The 17,622-nt window shown below is 47.4% G+C and overlaps 1 long non-coding RNA gene across 4 annotated transcripts; it reads right to left on the reverse strand.

Moving 5' to 3' along the window:
* Positions 1-3,326: 3,326 nt before the first annotated feature.
* On the reverse strand, positions 3,327-17,383 carry LOC103883029. 4 transcript variants are annotated; one of them, XR_004183783.1, is made up of 4 exons: positions 16,575-17,380; positions 11,002-11,464; positions 10,029-10,227; positions 3,327-3,777 (listed from the first exon to the last, which is right to left on the reverse strand). It is a non-coding gene; the product is annotated as an uncharacterized LOC103883029 (long non-coding RNA). The 4 variants fall into 4 exon arrangements; XR_004183782.1 differs by lacking the exon at positions 10,029-10,227 and adding an exon at positions 8,719-8,882 and having other exon boundaries at positions 16,575-17,379; XR_002522081.2 differs by lacking the exon at positions 10,029-10,227 and having other exon boundaries at positions 11,002-12,189; positions 16,701-17,383.
* Positions 17,384-17,622: the final 239 nt, after the last annotated feature.

Raw genomic sequence — 17,622 nt, forward strand, 5'->3', positions numbered from 1 at the left:
TGTGGACCAGCTCCAAACGTCTTTTCTGTATAACAGAAAAGAACCGTCAGGCTTCACTCTCTCCACCTGGACGTCGATTCTATAGACCAGCCCTACTCAAACTTCACACCAGCCTGCACCTATGTGGAATCAGGTTCCCACAAAGACGGCCATGTCCGCCGACTGAGCCAGCTTACTTTCCCTGGCAGGTTTCTTAGCCACTGGAGGCTGCTTGTTCTCGTGGTCATCACTCCCTCATAGAGGAGGTCTGTGTCAGGGGGAGGACCTTCTGAGGCCCTAATTCCTTGATTATTCACTTTCCCTCAGCCTAGACACAGTAGCTACTTTTTTGCATTTGCTGCTTCTGGGTCTCATAGAGTGTTCTTTTACCCTTTTTAGTAATTAACTATCCTTTGTTAGATAATAATTCTTTATATTAAAATTTCCATGTTCAGATTATGGGTGTGAGCTCTGTCTCCTGACCGGATCCTAATTGATAAGGAATCGAGAGCAGGAATGGTCCCAGGTGACAGACCCGCAAGGATGAGATTTTGGTAGGTTTCATTGTGCCTTTGGGCTTGAGCACAATGCTGAGTTCCTTGCCAGTGGGAATGGGATGCTCGTAATCTACAGCATAATGGCATCATAACGATGCTATCACCTGTGGTGGATTTTGGTGCAATGCCAACTGCAGCAAGTGTCTTGGGAACTCAAGTGACTCCTGCACCTGACCATGATTACACCAGTAATGATGCCCGCAAGGACTGTGGTGTGGGATGAATCTTGCATGCACTGGAGCACTTACTAGAAAAAAAAAAAGACAAGTCGAGGTTATTTAATTATCAGCTGAAATCATAGTTTGAGGACCACAGAGTTTCCATGTCATCCGTAAAAGAATCTCATATTTCATGTAGCCACAGGGCTGATATTGCTGAAAACCAAACATAAAATTTAATTGTGTGGGTGGCAGAATTTAAATGTCAGTTAAATTTATAGCATCACAAGTTTTTCATGTGAAAGTTTGGGTATAAATTAGGGAAGAATGTGATCTTGAAACTTGGAATAGGGACATCTGGTTGGACTCAGATGAAATGGAGAATCCTGATTCCCTGAGGCCCTCCCCTCTTGTATCTGGGGAGGTTAGTTTTCCTTTGTTTGAAAACGTGGTGATAACCTCATATGGGGCAGATGCCTTGAGACAGCATGACCATTATCCTCAGGAGATGCAACAAGCACCCTTTGTTACCACTAGATTCATAACCAGGGTCAAATCTCAGCATGCTCCAAGGGGACAGTTACTCACTGTGATGCAGAAGGAGACAATGCAACAGAAGAAAGGCAAGATTTTGCTAATGGCAAGATTTTGCATCATTCAGGAAATATATATGAGAGCTGATTCTAAGGGTGGAAGATAATAATTCTGAATTCATGGATGTGGATTTGGTATTTAATGTGTTAAGTAGTACAGCTGAAGTTGGCTCTAATGGTTTACTCAGTTGGTTGACTGAAACTTGGACTTGAAGGTGGCTTACATTTAATGAAATTGAAATGCCAGAGGTTCAATGGCATAATGTGGAAGAGGGAATCCAAAGGCTTAAGGAGAGAGGATGTTGGAGTGAATTTATCATGTGTGACCTGCACAACCACTCCCCCAAACTATGTTCCATGAAAATTCTCAGAAGACACCTTCTTAACTAAGGCACTGAGAAATATATTATTGAAAGGTGAACTTTCATCCTTAAGAAACTCTGTGGATGTTCACCTTCATAGTCCAGTTATTACCATAGATTATGCTATCATTCCTATGAACTTCTTGATTTCACGGGTATGATAGCCTCCTGGAGCAGCAGAGGCTAAGTGGGATTGCTTAATAGCCAAAGACAATACAGGTGATGTACCATAAAGGGCAGCAGGAATGTACCTGTAATTAGAATGCCTTGGCCCATAGGGATCTTTGGTGGTGACTAATTGACCACTTTGTCCCCAGAAAGGAAATGGACAGATAGCCTACTAAAGCACTGCTTGATCTATATAACAGAAAAACAAATGAACAAACAAAACTCTAGCACTGGTGCCCAAAACCTGACTTGAATGACTATGTTGGAGTTATGGTTTCTCATCCAATTTCTAGACCTAAAGCAATTCACAGATCAGAGCTTTTGATTTAAGAGGATGCCAGATCCTTTGAAGAAGATTCTTGCAGTAGTGCTATAAGTATATACCATAAATCTTCCTCCAAGCCTCCCTTATTCTAAGTGAAGTAACTCAGGAATGGAAAACCAAATATTGTATGTTCTCACTTATAAGTGGGAACTAAGCTATGAGGATGCAAAGGCACAAGAATGATATAATGGACTTTGGGGACTCAGTGGGGGAAGGTTTGGGGGGTGCAAGGGATAAAAGACTACATAGTGGGTATGTGTGCACTATTTGGGTGATGGGTGCACTAAAATCTCAGAAATCACCACTAAGGAACTTATCCATGTAACCAAAAACTACTTGTGCCCCCAAAACATTTGAAATAAAAAGAATTAAAAAAAAACTTCCTCAAAGCCTTCTCCGAGGGGACCTGTGGCCACTTACTAGAATGACTGTATTTGGGGAAAGAAAGTACCCAGACCTTTGGGGGATTACTAGACATTGAATCTGAATTTATGATAATTCCTGGGGATGCAAAATGCCACTGTGGTCCACCATTCAAAGTTTTGACTTAGATCATCAGATGATAGATATTTAGCCCAAATGTGTTCAGTTGGTCGTTCCCCCAGTTTCTGAATGTATAAGTGAAATTGGCAGACTCTCACTGGAAGAGACCCCATTTTGGGTCTCTGACTTACGGAATGAGGTCCATCATGGGAGAAAGCGCCTAAATAGAAGTTTCTGGAACTTCCTCTCTTTGCCATGATTGCAAACTGGAAGCACTTCCATATCCCTGGGGAAATTTCAGAGATTAATGAAGCCTTGAAATATGCAGGGGTAGTGATTCCTATCTCATCACCATTCAAATTGCCTATTTGACCTATGCAGAGGTTGGAAGGGTTTTGGAGAATGACTACATTATTGTATATTTCATTAGGTGTTAACTCCAGTTGCAGCTGCTGCCCCAGATAGAGCATCTTTACTGGAGCAACTCAGTATACCACTTTGGTATGTAGCTGTTGACCCATCTACTGAATTTTTCTCTGTACCAATTAGTGAGGACCATCAAAAACAGTTTGCTTTTACCTGGAAGGGCCAACAGTACACATTCACAGTCTTGCCTCAGAGCCAAGTCAATTTCTCTTGCTTTCTCCTTTTATTTAGACTACAGATAATATGATCATTTTGACATTCTACAAAGCATTGCACTGGTGTACTACATTGATGATGAGCTGATTATACCTGATGAACAGGAAGTAGCAAGTACAACATATGTGAATGACAGAGTGGGAAATAAATCCCACAAAATTTCAGAGGTCTGCCTTTTCGGTAGTTTCTGAGGTTCAGTGGTCTGGAACATGTTGAGATGTCTCTCCAAGGTGAAAGTCAAGTTGCTGCACATTGCCTACTGCTAAAAAAGAGGCATAGCACTTGGTAGGCATTTTGGATTTTAGAGGCAACATATGTCACATTTGAGTGTGTAACTTTGACTCACGAGCAAAAATCTCCATCAGGCTTCCAGTCTTGAGTCGAGGAGGTTCTGCAGCAAATTAAGGCTTCAGAAAAAGGTTTTCTACAATGTGGATGATCCAGTAGATCCAGTGATTCTCAAGTTGTCCACAGCAGGTAGGGATGCTGTATGGAATCACAGTTAAGCCCCTAAAGGGGAATCACAATGCAAACTTTCAGGATTCTAAAGTAAATCTATTCCTGTTTATTCAGACACCACTCCCCCGCCCCACCCCCAAGAAACAGCTTCTAGCTTGCTACTGGACTGTGGTAGAGACTGGATGCCTAACTGGGACATCAAGTGACCATGCAGCCTAAGATTGCTAATTAAGATTCTATTGACACAACTAGCTATAAGGTTCGCTTTGTGTGGCAGCAATCTATCATCTCATGAGAATGATATTAAAGAGACCTCACTTGGGCAAGTCTGGAAGGTGTGAGTAAGTTGTATGAATTAGTAGTTCAAACTCCTTTAACATCAACTCCTGCTTCATTTCCTTGTCCCCCTCAAATCATGCCTATGGCTTCTTGGGGAGCTCCTTATGACCAGTTGCTGAACAATGAAAACTCAAACCTGGTTTACAGATGATGCTGTCTGATACACCACCCAAAACAGAAGACTGAGGTATCACAGCCTTATTAGGGTGACCTTGAAATACAGTGGTGGGGGAAAATCTTTTAAGCAGTATATTTGGTTGTCCATTCTGGAATAAGAGATGACCAGAAGTATGGCTCTGCACTGATTTATGAGCAGTTGTTAATGGTATGGTTTGGCTGGATGGTCAGAGACTTGGAAGAAACAGGATTGGAAGATTGATGAGGGGGAATTCTTCAGAACAGTCATGTGGATGGGCTTCTCAGAATGGGCATAGACTGTGAAGATTTGTGTCCCATGTGAATGTTTGCTAAAGGGCATCCACTGCAGTGGAGGCTTTCAGTAAGTAGGTGAGCAATATGACATGCTTTGTGATGATCAGTTAACCTCTTTATTCCTCAGTCCCTATGCTTGTTCAGTGGGCCCATGAGTAAAGTGACTGTAGTGGCAGGGATGGAAGAGATACCTGGGCTTAAAAACATGAACATCCCCTTCCTGAGGACTTCTTTGGACACTGCCACTGCTGGGTGCTCAGTCTTCTGACGGAAGAGACCAACATGAGCCCACAATATGGCACCATTTCCTGGATAGACTGGTCATCTACCAGGTTTCATCTTGATTTCATTGTACCTCTCCCATCATGTAGGGGGCATAGATTCTTCCTTATTGAAATAGAATCATTATCTGGGGATAGATTTTATGTCCCTGCCTGTGATTCTTTTGTCCCTGCCACCATCTGTGTAGTCATAGAATGTCTCACCCACCATCATGGTATAGTACACAGAATTGCCTCTTCCCAGTGAACTCATTTCACAGCAAAGGAAATGCAGAAGTGGGCTCATTCCCATGGAATTAACTGGTCTTACCACATCACTCATCACCTGGAAGTGAATGGTCTAATTAAAAGATGGAGTGGCTTACTGAAGGCTCAGGTGTGGCACCACTTGGGAGACATTGCCTGAAAGGATGCGGTATGTGCTTTGGATCAGACACCATTGTATAGTGCTACCTCCCTCATTGTTAGAATACATGGGTCCATTAATCAGGGGTGGAAGTGGGAGTGGTTCTATGTCATTCAGTTTTCAATCAAGATACAGAAAACATATGAAATTAACTAAGGGGGAATGAAAGAGAACTCTAAAGAATACCACTAAGATGAAGGAGAATGTACAAGGCCCAAAACTTAGAAGGAAGAGAGGATCCTCTCCACAGCAGGGATTCAGGCCCTTGAGGAAGGTACAGTTGCAGCCTATTGGATGGCAGAAAATTTCACTGGAATTTCAGTCCAGAGGTGGTCTCATGGTGGGCCAACGTTAGTGGACACGGCTGCTGAGATGCTGATGAAATTCGGAAGCTGCCTGTGAGGGTTTCTGTTGAACTTGCTGGGAAGTCAGCTGGAGCACTGGCTGCCAAGAAGTTTCTCAGAGTATTTGGGGTGGGAGGATAGGAAACCATTTTTGGGAAGATAAGTGGAAGTCAGCTGGGGCTTGTATAGATCCTGCCTTTGGGAACCCAGATATGGGAGGGCTGCTGCTATCACCAGCGGTGTGCTCTACCGAGTGTCCTGCACACCACCGAATGCAAGAAGAAGCCAAGTACTCTGGAATCAGAGTGTCCAACATCCTGTCAGTGCCATCTATTGACAAAATCAACACCATGCCAGCTTGCAAGAGAAAATGTTCTAGTTTCACAAGCAGGCCATGAGGGCTGGATTTGGAACTCAGAAGCAATAAATGAAAACTGGTACAGGCTCCTCTCATTATTATTCTTAATCACCCACTTGGAGAATGTTTGCTTCTTGTCTTTGTAAATTTGAGCTCTGCTGGCTCAGATATCTTTGTTCCTAAGGCAAAGATGGGGGGAATCCCAGAGGACACAACACTGGTTCCAATGAATGGAAGGATGAGACTGCCTCTAGCCATTTGGGGTCCTTACATCACCTATCAAACGGGCGGATAAAAAGGGTTACTCTATTGGATGGAATGATTGATCCTGGTTTCCAAGGAAAAATTTGATTGCTTCTACGCAAAGGGGACAGGCGGGCTATGTCTGGAACTCAGGGGATTCTGCGGGGGTGCCTCTTAGTACTTCCATGCCCAACTGTAAAGGTTAATGGGAAACTTCAGCAATCCAAAAAAGGCAGGATAATTGAGGGCTCATATCATTCAAGAATGATGTTTTGACTCACTCTTCCTGGTAAAAAAACCCCAACTAGCTGAGGTTCTGGTTGAGGGTAGTGGAAATTCGGAAAGGGTAGTGGAAATTCGGAATGAGTAGTGGATATAAATTATGGCCTTGTGGTCAGTTACAGAAATGAGGACTAGAGTAGCTTTGCATATTTTCTCATTTCTTGTTATGTGTATACATTTATGACTATGTTGTTTCCTTCTCTCTCCTTCTTCCTGTTGGTATTATTATTTTTCTTTTTTCTTTCTTTCTTTTGTTTTTTTGAAACAGAGTCTTGTTCTGTCACCCAGGCTGGAGTGCAATGGCGCAATCTTGGCTCTCTGCAACCTCCGCCTCCCAGGTTCAAGTGATTCTCCAGCCTCAGCCTCCCGAGTAGCTGGGACTACAGGCACCTGCCACCATGCCTGCCTAATTTTTTGTATTTTTAGTAGAGATGGGCTTTCACTGTGTTAGCCAGGATGGTCTCGATCTCCTGACCTTGTGATCCACCCGCCTTGGCCTCCCAAAGTGCTGGGATTACAGGTGTGAGCCACTGAGCCCGGCCTATTTTTCTTTCCAAACATTATTTCAGGTTCAGGGGATACATGTGCAGGTTTGTTACATGGGTAAATTGTGTGTGGCAGGGATTTGCTGTACAGATTATTTTGTCACCCAGGTAATAAGCATGGTACCCAATAGGTAGTTTTTTTGGTCCTTACCCTCCTCCCAGCCTCCACCCTCAAGCAGGCCTGGGTGTCTGTTCCCTTTGTTGTGTCCATGTGTTCTCCCCATTGTTATTTATGTACCAGTTATTGGAGGTTAACTTTACCATATGGCCTTTAGGAAACAGAATATTCAGTGTGACTGTGCTGATTTTGAGGAGTAGTTCATACAGCTAGCAAGGGGTAAATGATGTTGGAACTATGTATCTCCTTATTTTGAGGCAAGGGTGGGAACTTCCTTATGTGTACAAGGACAACTGCTCTCCTTAGGTGGAAACACAGAGTTGCTTTGTTGTGAATGGAAGTTTAAAAGTGTGTAGAAGATATATATGGAAGCTGATTAGTCAAAGGCAAGGACTGTGATGGTTCCACCGATTGTTTCTCAAGTCCACCCTTCTGTGTCCTGCTTTGTGTTACTGGAGCTGGACCCTATAAACATTTGTTTGCAGGCTGGTGCAATGTTAATCTCTGTCAATAGAGGGCAGTGGAGGGATATTGCAAGGCAATAGAAACGGATGGTATTTCTTTGTTTTGTTTTGGTTTTTGAGATGGAGTCTCTCTCTGTTGCCCAGGATGGAGTGCAGTGGCGTGATCTTGGCTCACTGCAACCTCTGCCTCTCAGGTTCAAGCAATTCTCCTGTCTCCGCCCCCCAGTAGCTGGGACCACAGGAGTACACCACCACGCCCAGCTAATTTTTGTATTTTTAGTAGAGATGGGGTTTCACCATATTGGTCAGACTGGTCTTGAACTCCTGACCTCAGGTGATCCACCCGCCTCAGTCTCCCAAAGTGTTGGGATTACAGGCATGAGCCACTGTGCCCGGCCGAATGACATTTCTTTTCTGGTTTTGGACCTCCCTCTGTTTTGTTCAGTGTGGGAACTTCCCAGTGGCACTCCCCTCAGCAGCCATCAGGGACCAGCTCTGCTGCACTCCCAGGCTAGGCTCTCCTCAACTGGCAGCCACTTTTACAGACCACAGCCACACCCGTAGTCATTGCCAGAAGTAGTAAAATTCCCCTCTCCTTGTCGTTTCTGTGTTCGAGAGTCCTTTTTTTATCCCTGTTAGTAGTTAACCCCCTTTGACTAATGAACCTTTTATATTTTGTTTTGTTTTGTTTTTGACATGGAGTCTCGCTCTGTCGTCCAGGCTGGAGTGCAGTGGTGCGATCTTGGGTTACTGTAATCTCCACCTCCCCAGTTCAAGTGATTTTTCTGCCTTAGCCTCCTGAGTAGCTGGGACCACAGGTGCACACTACCACGCCCAGCTAATTTTTGTATTTTTTGGTGGAAATGGGGTTTCATCATGTTGGCCAGGCTGGTCTCGTACTCCTGGCCTCAAGGAGTACTCCTGGCCTCAAGCGGTCTGCCTGCCTCGGCCTCCCAAAGTGCTGGGATTACAGGTGTGAGCAACCACGCCTGGCCTCATGAACAGTTCTTTACTTTACATTTTCCATGTTCAGGTTACTGGTGTGGTCTCTGTCTCCTGAATAGTCCCTGTTCACATACTCTCCACCCTGGCATTTGGCCTTCTTGCTGCCTCCATCTCAATCAGATTTGAGATGAAGATTTGGCCTCCCCCTTGTTCTCCTCTTGGCCTTTCTCTTCACCTCTGCCTCTTTCAGATCCGTCTTGGAAAGTCTCAGTTTCTGTGCGAAGATGGCGAAGATGAGGATGTGGCATCCTCCCAGCATGCCTCGCGGAAAGGCCAAAGCCTGGAGCTGGGAAGCAGGATGCCTGGGTTCTAGGTCCAGCTCAGCTTCTAACCTATGTCCTTTACAGGCAGGGAAAGTGAAGAGAGCTTGTGTCAGATGTCTGCTTACATCCAAGCTGCTGTAATGAGCTGCAAAGGCTTTCTCCCCACCTCAATTTCCATGATGTTCTGTGATCCTCATGACAACCCTTCTTCTTGTGGGTTGGCTGGATAGATCTTATCATTATTATTCCACTTACATTATTATTCCAATTATATTATTGTTATTCTGATTAATACAGTGCTTAATGGGGGGCAATTTTGCTTCCCAGGGGCCATTTGGTTACCACAATATGGTTATGCTACTGGCATCTAGTGGGTAGAGGCCAGCAATGCTGCTAAATATCCTATAATGCATGGGACAGCCCCCCTTCCCCCAACAAGAAATTGTCCGGCTTGCAATGTCAGTAGTGCTGAGGATGAGAAGACCTGAGTTAATAGGTGTAGAAAGAGAGGTCCCACAAGGGGAGGTGGCTTGCCCAGGGTCACACAGAAAGGGAGCAGCAGAGCTTGGATGAGAACCCAGGCACTGAAACCCCCAGCCCTGGTCTTTTCAACCGTTCCCCATTCTTCTCCCAGGTCCCAGGGTAGGAAGGCACTGGGAAGCCAGTGAAACCTCCCCCGAGGGATTCTGTGCCTGCAGGTGGCTGACATTCTCCTCTCGCCTACCTGCCTTACCAACCCCCAGTCACTTGCCAATGCAACCATCTGCTTTCTCAACTCCTGTTCTGAGCTGCCGGGAAGCTGCTGAGAAAACTGCACTCAGTGAGTACTGGCAACATCGCCAAGGGGTGATTGCCAACGTCAGCGGGCTCCAGCATCACCCATCGTTTCTGCCACCTCCCTGTCATCTGCTCCGACCTCCCTTCCCTTCAAGGACTATTCATATCCTCCACCTTTCTTAAGCTCTGCCCTAGTCCCACCATCAACTCCTTCACTCCCAATAGTGACCTGACTTCCTCAAATACTCCCTTCTCTCCTGAACCTGTTCTCAGCCAACTCGGGAAGAGGACTCTTAACCTCATCTCAGAACAGACTCTCTCCTCCTCTAGTTGAGGGCCAATCTGTTTCATTTCTTTCATTTCTTCCCCTCCCATCCACATACTGTTTGTACTGCCCAGATGAGCCACTCACCCTGCTCACTCCAGCTGCAAACCTCCTACTCACCTTCAAACCCAGCTCAGATGTCAGCTTTCCTAAGATGCTGTAACAGATGTGGTTGGTGTCCCCCTCCCCTTGGCTCCCTGAGTTCTGCGGCTACAGACCGTTCTGAGCATGCTGACAGCTTCCCACCTCAAATGCCTGTATCTCTTTCTCTCTTTCTCTGGCACATGGAGAACTTGCTTGTCTGTGTGGCAGGTGTCAGCTAGGAGTACAGGGGACAGGAGGAGTTAATGCCTCGAGACGCGGTGAACAGGGCCCACTGCCCCTTAAGTCATGAGAGTGGACTCTGGGACGTCTTCCACGCAGGCCTCAGAGGCTCCTTAGCAGGACTGAGCCCTGAAGCTGCCGTCGCTGTAACCCACTGCTTAGTTCATGCTTCACTGACTTTTCTCTTTTCCCGGCTTAGTCGCTCTGTTTCCACATTTTATCTGAGAGGGATTCCCTCTCAGATAAACTATCAGCACTGGGCCCTTGACTCAGGGCAAGCTGTTGAAATTACCATTTCCTGGGGTTGCTCACATTGGAAGCAGCAGGCGGTTCTTCCATGTGCTTCAAAAAGAGCACCTTTTGCGGCAGCCACCCTGAGACACACCCCTGTCCCCCTAACCCTGGAGGGAGTTAACTGCTCCCTCCTCCTGTTCCCTGATGTCTGTTATTGTTACTCGACGCAGAGTTTCTGTCTCTTGTTCCAGACTGTCAGTCCCTGAGATAAAGGCAAGCTCTTCCCCACCTCTGTGTCCCCTTAACCTGGCACGTCATCCCGGCACATCCGTGGCCAAGAAATGTTTGCTGAGTGAGTGAGAAAGGGAATGGGTGAAGGGGACAGGAGTCTCCAGGGCCACCCATGGTGGGTGACTGGCCCTGTGAAGCAAATTGTCCCATGGATGTGGTCCTCTGAATCCCGCCTTCTCCTGTCTGTCAAGGGGGCCTATCCCTGCCCGCCCCTGCCTCACCCTGCCGTTGACCCCCGTCCTACCTGCTATGATGCAGTCTGCCTGGTGCAGGCCAGGAAAAGTCTCCAGACAGGGGAGTGGGCGTCTCAGCAGGAGATTCTGGCTCTGGCTAAATGAAGGTCACAGGAACCGAGTGAAATGCTGTTATAATGCGACGTAATTCAGTGCTGCCTTCCAGGAGATGTTGCTTTGGAGGGATGGATTTGTCCCAGCTGGACTCTGGGGCGCTTTCTGAAGCACACGGAAGAACTACCTGCTGCTCCTGATGTGAACAGCCTCAGGAAATACTCATTTCGACAAATCAACTTATTCAGGTCAAACGCATGGACCCAGTTTCCAGCAGGAGGAATTAAAATCCTGGCTGAGGAAGTGAAGCAGCTGCTGCGGAGCCAAGTGGCCATGCAGGCCACGTCCAGCCCTGAAGCCCCTGGGGAACGGGATGCTCCGAGCACAGATTGCCGGGGAGTCAAACTCAGTGCCCTGGTCCTGTGAAAGACCATTTTACAGATGAGAAAATAGGCCTGTGGCAAACTGAGGCAAAGGAGCCTCAGTGCCCAAGGTCACACACATTGAGCCAGTGGCAGAGCTGGAGCCCTGAACTGAATCCAGACAGCTCTGGCCCCACCCTCCCCCACGGCTGTGAAGAGCAGGCAGTGAGACTCGTGGTGAAATAAAAACTAAAACAACCGACATCGTGACCGACTCACAGGTTGGGCCTGCCCTTTTGTTACAGACACTGGCCTGGAAATGAGAGACTCTGGGATCTGATGCTGGTTCTGCTCCTACCTTCCTCTGTGACCTGAGTTTCCCCATTCAAAGGGCATAATGCTCTGCTTCCCAGGATGCTGTGAGATCACATGAGGTCCAGAAGAAACTCTTTGGCACACTGTGTGAAAGTAAACCTGGGAACAGCATTATCGTCACCCACACACCTGCAGTGATGGGATGCTGAGGACAGGGATGGTCCCTCCACTGAGCTGCTAGAAGTGAAGGAGAAACCAATGCATCTTTTTCTAGGCACACAGCTCCGAGCCAGGGGAGGGGCCTTAGGGTGGGTTGTAAGTCTGGAGGCCTTGGCCTTCCTTCCTCCCATAATGTAGGGGTGTCTCTGAAGCCATATTCCCCTTGCTATCCCAGCAGGTGACATGGAATCTCAGCTCTTAAACATCCTGGCTGCAGAGGTTTGGCAGTGCTGGGCTGGGGGCAAATATCTGGGGAAGAGAAAGAGAGAAAGAAGAGGTTTACAGAGGAATGGGGAGGAAGAAGAGGAGGGTGAGAAGAAAAGAAGGAGGAGGCGGGAGAGGATGAGGAGGAAGAGAAGGACAAAGACAAGGAGACAATGGAACATTTGGAGGAGGACTGTTTCCATTCTATGGTACAAAATGCAAGCAGAAATTGTGGGCTCTAGAATCAGAAAAATCTAAAATCAAAGACTGGCTCCACCACTCAGTATTTGGGGGACTTTGGGCTAATCATTCAACTGTTCTAAACTTCAGTTTTCATATCTGTAAAATGGGTATAAGAATGGTGTCCATTTCTTAGAGATAATCTTGGCAAAGCATTCAGTACTATGCCTGGCCAAGAGCAAGTCCTCAATATGCAGTAGCTAGAGCAGCAGCAGAAGTGGGAAAAGGAGCTGTAAATCTACAAATGTGTGTGTTCTGGGAGAGGCTGGAAAATCCATCCCACTGGAAGATAAGAGGGCTTGTTCATACAGATGAGCAGATGGATTTGTCTGAGTTGAGAGAAGTCTGAAGGGGCACAGAAGCCCAAATCACACATGCAAAGGAATGTAGCTAACAAATTTTACTGTGAGGACAACAGTTTATGTACCAATGGTGGCTAAATTGATAAATATATAAGAAGCTGAGGCCGGTGCTATGGCTCACACCTGTAATCCCAATACTTTGGGAGGCCGAGGTGGGTGGATCACCTGAGATCAGGAGTTCAAGACCAGCCTGGCCAGCATGGTAAAACCCCGTCTCTACTAAAAATACAAAAATTAGCCAGGCGTGGTGGTGGGCACCTGGAATTCCAGCTACTCAGGAGGCTGAGGCAGGAGAATCACTTGAACCCGGGAAGCAGAGGTTGTAGTGAGCTGAGATCACACCATTGGACTCCAGCCAGGAGAATAGAGCGAGATTTTGTCTCAAAAAAAAAAAAAAAAAAAAAAAAGAAAAGAGAGAAGAAGAAGAAGCTGAAGGCCAATTTCATGTCAATAGATCACTCAGGAAGAAATGTACGTGAGCAAATGACTGTCATGTCTCCTGTTAGGGAGACAGAGAGGGCGATCCACAGTGAGAGAGCACTGACTGTATGGCAGCCACACTGGGGCACTCACTGGGGTCAACAGCAAATGAGGTGCAGCAGTTGAAACAACATGAACTCAGTCCCACAATGGGTGAGTAGTGGAGCCTAGACTCCAACCCAGCTCTGCCTGCAGCCAAGGTTCTGAGTTGGCCAACACCATGTCTGAAGGCTGGATGTTCCCAGGCCTGTAAGGCCCAGCAAGACTGGGGAATAGAGCAGCCCAAGATGGATGGGTATAGACACTATGGGTGCAGGGCCCTTCCCTTTAGTCATGATGGGCCAGACAAGAAGTTTAGCTAGAGACCATGTCTGCAAGCCCAGGTTGGCTGTGCTGAGCTGCAGGCTTTCCATCTCCTTGGAACTGTGAAATGCTTGCAGGCTTTCCCCTCAGCCCCCACCAAGACAGGCACCCCCACCCCTGCACATGGAGACTGGAGCTTTCTCTTCTTAGCAGATGCTACCTGGGTGGTTGTGACTACAGGGCTGTGGGTGGAGATGAGACAACTCAGGATGTACACATTTTTGAATTGGGATAAAATACCAGCTAAATATTTGTCCTAGGTTTTTCCTCTTAAGGAATTGAATTATGAGATGCCAGTTGTTTTAATATGAGCTGTGCATCATCACACACAGAGTCTATTACATGCATAGTGAGCCGCACACATGCATACAGAAGCAACTACACACACAGATACACACCCACACACACAAAGAGGAGATCCTGGAACTATTTTCCTAAGGGACCATTTTCAGGGCTCACTTCAAGAACACCGAATGGTTCTTAGGAAGCAGAGAAAGTCTCCAAACTCAAGAAAATGTTTTTCCTAGGACCTGTGAATGCTACACATGATAATTGTCCTAATCTTGTTCCTCTAGGTCCTCTCTCTACTCTCCAGCCCTACCTTGCCCTGAGGATTATTACTTCCTTAGCCCTTGGGGTGTTCAGCTTCCTGGGGTCTCCCTGAGCCACCCTCCTTCATCTAGCTTCCAGAAGGTGAAGACAGAATAGAAACTTTAAGGTCAGAGCTCATCTGTGGAAATGGAGTAATCCAGTTTTAGCACCATGGACAGCCCCCGCCACCCCCAATTTCTTCCCTCCCAGTATTGGAGGAGGCTGAGGTTCCATTTTGATAAGTTTGGGAAGGAGAAACTGGGAGCTTCCTGCTAATAGCATTAGGACATGGGGACATCCGGGTTACTGAGAGGTCTGCATCCAGACAGGGCTTCGTCTCCTCCAGCCACAGGCTCATAGGTTCTTTGAATTCTCCAATCTAATATTTCAAAGCCATGCATATTTTGCCCTCTGTGATATATCCATGATTGTTTTAATATAAAATATAAAATAACGGGCATTTTCCACACAGAGGGATGATGTCCTGTACCCATGTTATGGCTTCATGTATCTCTGGGCACACTGCCAAAATTCCTCTGGGGTGTGTGGTGTGAGGTACACTGCCCACAGAGTGAAGGCCAAGATCCTTGACTTGGAATTCAACGTTTTATGTTCTGGCTCTTAACTTTTCCCGATCATCATCCACCACTTCCTCATTTTCCTCCTCTATTTTCATCCCTGCCCACCCTCACATGTCACACAAGATTTACTCTCCCCTCACAAACTCCCTACACATACAACAGGGTCGCTTTGAGCCACTGACTCACCTCCAGTTCTCTTTAGACTGAACCCTCTCCCCATGGGAGAAAGTGGGTCTTTCCACCCCTGCCTTCTCTGCTCCTGCCTGTGAATACAGACACACAGATCCTCATCCTCTGAGCAATCTGAGGTTCAGCCCATGCCACCCAATAGGGCAGAGGAGTGGCTCTGCTGTTGTTAAGGAATAAACATTAGCTGAACCCCATGGATTTGTTTCTTTTTTTTTTCTTTTTTTGAGACAGAGTTTAACCCTGTCACCCAGGCTGAAGTACAGTGGCACAATCTCAGCTCACTGCAACTTCTGCCTCCCAGGTTCAAACAATTCTCCTGCCTCAGCCTCCTGAGTAGCTGGGATTACAGGCACCTGCCACCATGTGCAGCTAATTTTTGTATTTTTAGTAGAGATGGGGTTTCACCATGTTGGCCAGGCTGGTCTTGAACCCCTGACCTCATGATCCTCCCGTCTCGGCCTCCCGAAGTGCAGGGATTACAGGCATGAGCCACCATGCCCAGCCCATTTCTTTTCTTTTCTTTCTTTCTTTTTTTTCTTCCTTCCTTATTTCCTTCCTTCCTTCTCTCTCTCTTTCCTTCTTTTTCTTTCGTTTTCTCCCCTCCCTCCCTCCTTCCCTCCCTCCCTTCCTTCCTTCCTCCCTCCCTCCCTCCCTCCCCTCCCCCTTCTCTCTCTCTTCTCTTTCTCTCTTTCTTTTTTTGACAGGGTCTCTCTCTGTCTTCCAGGCTGGAGTGCAGTGGCATGATCTCGGCTCACTGCAACCTTTGCCTCCTAGGTTCAAGTGATTTGCCTGCCTCAGCCTCCAGAGTAGCTGGGACTACAGGTGCTCACCACCATGTCTGGCTAATTTTTGTATTTTTAGTAGAGACAGGGTTTTGCCACGTTGGCCAGGCTGGTCTTGAACTCCTTACCTCAAGTGACCTGCCTGCCTTGGCCTCCTAAAGTGCTGGGACTACAGGTGTGAGCCACTATGCCCACCCTCATTTCTCTTTTTGATTTTTGTCTTATAACATGGGCTCCTCATCATTGCTCTTCCTCCCTCAGCCCTGCCACAGACACCAATGAACTAAGAGTTTCAAATCTTGCCCAGGTCAGCTGCAGCCGGAGAGTAAAGGGTTGAGCCTTTGGGGAATTTTCCTCACCCTATAGTCTAATTGTGGCTCAGTGAACCTTCAACAGAGATACAGGCTGTGTGCGAACTGAGGCCTCTGCCTCAAAGCCTCCATGTGAAATCTCTTCCTGTGAGATTTCCTGCTGCTCTAGCATCAGGCCAGGGCCTCTAGGAGGCTGTTGGGGTGGACAGAAGGAATTGCAGCTGTCCCTGCCGGCATCATGAATGGCCCTGATCCTGGGAGGTTAGAGCAGGAAGGTGCCACTCCCACAGTGGTCAACAGCCCCATGGACACCTGCTGTATGCCAGGCCTGTCCTGGGCTTGGGGGCCACATGTATGGGTTGGACATTGCCCTTTCCCTCGGGGAGTTCACAATCTATGGGCTGGTGGATGAATCACAAATTTGGCCCAGAGAGTGGGCGTAACTCAGCCCAGGTCCCACAGCCAGACAGCAGACAGGGTTGGGACAGAGCCCAGGGTTCCTGACACCTGGGCTGCCTGACCAGGACTTACTGTGCAGGTGCCAGGCCAGCAAGAGGGGTCGGGAGATGTTTTCCAGCGCAAGACCCTGACTTGTGATAAGCGTACACAGAGACAGAATCAGAAGTAAAGGGACTGGACCCACAGAAGTGCTTGCACCTGCTGGCGGCTCCCTATCTCCAACTCTTATCCAATTCTGTACTTGAAAAATGGCACCGCATCAGTTAGGACCTGAAAACACCAACAAACGGGCTTAGGCAAATTTGGTAAGTCAGCGGCACAGCCGACTGAGAACTCCAGAGCGAGTGCTCCCCAGTTGCCCTTTGATCCTGCGTTCAGGTTCGGGCTCCATCTCTCTGGCAATCTCTCCTCTCTCCTTCTCGACTATTGCCCATCCTTGCTGGCCCATCACACCCTCACTCTGCAGCGATCAGAAAAGAGCCAGTCGCTTCCGGGAGCTCCCTCTGAAGAGAGGGACAGCTCCTGTTTCCCAGAAACCCCAGCAAACATCTCCTCGCCTTTCATTGGTCTGAACTGGGTCATGTGCCATTGCCAGAACCAATCACTGTATCCAGCAAGATAGGCTAGACCGACCGGCTTAGGCCAATCAGAATCCGGCCCTGAAGCTGAGGGTGGGTCATTCAGGGCTTGTGTTGAGAGGACAGGGTAGTTCCCTGAGGGAGGGTTTGTGTACTTGGTGGGAAGTGGTGACATGGGGGCTGGGGAGGCAACAAAGCCCTGAGATAGATGCCATCGCCATTGCCTGAGATCATGAATATGATCCAATCAGAACTCCCCCTGCTGCTCCAGCCCTGTCTCCATGTCCTGCCTTATGGCCAAGCCCTCTGCTTAGTGGCATGGAGTCCCCCTTCCCCATACTGGCTCATGACTCCATTCATTTGCCCTTGCTGTACCCTCCATGTGGGATTCTCAGCCCCCAGCCTTTACCCTCCTTATCTTTTAGATCCCAGGTCAAGCTTCACCTTTTGCAACTTGAAAATAAATAATCTCTGCCTAAAATAAATAATCTATCCCTTCCCACAGCACCTCGCTCCCACCACCATCATTTCCAACACCGTTA

This window comes from Papio anubis, chromosome 1 (assembly GCF_008728515.1).
Source record: "Papio anubis isolate 15944 chromosome 1, Panubis1.0, whole genome shotgun sequence".
NCBI lineage: Eukaryota > Metazoa > Chordata > Mammalia > Primates > Cercopithecidae > Papio > Papio anubis.